The sequence below is a fragment of the Chinchilla lanigera genome, unplaced genomic scaffold, assembly GCF_000276665.1.
Source record: "Chinchilla lanigera isolate Chin_1 unplaced genomic scaffold, ChiLan1.0 scaffold00036, whole genome shotgun sequence".
NCBI classification, from domain to species: Eukaryota; Metazoa; Chordata; class Mammalia; order Rodentia; family Chinchillidae; genus Chinchilla; species Chinchilla lanigera.
In genome coordinates, this window is record NW_004955437.1 from 6,339,138 (window position 1) to 6,340,368 (window position 1,231).

A 1,231-nucleotide genomic window follows, 5' to 3' on the forward strand; every position below is an offset into this window, starting at 1 on the left:
TCAGGATCGAGGACCCGGAGACGATGGTCGTAGGACGCAGCAGTAGGCTGGGTGTCTGCAGTAGACTTCAGTCCACCCCCACAGGCAGAGTGGCAGCTTTGAAGCCGAGGGTAGGGGCGGATCTTGGGCTAGGGAATGGAATGAAGGATGGAAGAAGAAAATTCTTTCTTTTGAGCGAGCGGATTGTAAACCTAGATAAAAAATTTGGCCAGGAGGGGGAGCTCCAAGCTAACAGCCCTGTGGTCTGCTTCGATCAAGGCCTTGTGGCTGCACTGCGGTTCTAGCTCCAGGATGATGTCTAAAGGTGGAGCGCTTGCACTTTGCTCCTCCTGAGGAGCCCATGACCGAGACCACCACGCTGAGGAAGGCCGTGCTGGCTACAGGAGAGAATCCTGGTCCTGGCGAGGTGAGCGGCCCTGAGCCACCCCAGCCCTCCAGGAAGACTGCGGGGAGCTGAGGTGAGCCGAGCGCCCCCAGCCTTGTCCAGGGGTAGAGCTGTGAGTGAGCCGGGCGTGGTGGCGCACGCCTGTAAACCCAGCACTCCGGAGGCTGAGGCAGGAGGATTACTGCGAGTTCGAGACCAGCCTGGGCTACACAGTGAGCTCAAGGCTAGCCTGAACTACATAGCGAGACGTTGTCTCAAAAAGCCAAAAACAAAACAAAAAAAACTGTGAGTGAATCACAAAGTGGTTATTGGGTTAGGCCAGGAAGTCCTAACCAGGGGCTGTCCGTCATGCAACAGGCAAGGACCCCAAATGCCAGTGCTTTGAGTTTTCTGCTCCTGCCGACTTGAGGTGGGCGTTTGTGATTTTAACAAAGTGACTCTATGATGGAGCATGTGTGGTGACAGGTGTCAGGGAGCAGCACGACCGTGGCCCTGGGGGTCAAGCCAGGCGGTGCCCTGACTCAGCTGCGTACCAGTGGCAGCCCATGGCTTCTGAACACAGCCGTCTGCCACAGCCCTGGGTGCTTTCTCCATCACAATTTGGGTGATCAAGTGAGCTTGCTATTAGGCCAGGTACTGAGAAAGATATGCACAGCTTCTGTGATGGCTTGGGTCTAGATGTCCCCGCAAAACCCCATGCGGTCACAGGTGGGCTTTTCGGAGGTGGTTGGATCTGGGGCGTGTGATGCTGGGATTAATAGTTCGAGGTTAGGGTTACGGCTGCCCCACCCTGGGTGTGAGGTCTCCACATCAGCCCTCTGCTCGTCAGCCTCCCTGCCCGCTGCT

The 1,231-nt window shown here is 56.8% G+C and overlaps 1 long non-coding RNA gene across 1 annotated transcript in view; it reads left to right on the forward strand.

Moving 5' to 3' along the window:
- Positions 1 to 572, forward strand: part of LOC102028893 — a 7,654-nt gene extending 7,082 nt beyond the window's left edge. Inside the window, exon 3 of the long non-coding RNA XR_261863.2 lies at positions 259 to 572. This is a non-coding gene — a long non-coding RNA (uncharacterized LOC102028893). The remainder of the gene's footprint in view (positions 1 to 258) is intronic.
- The last annotated feature ends 659 nt before the right edge of the window (positions 573 to 1,231 follow it).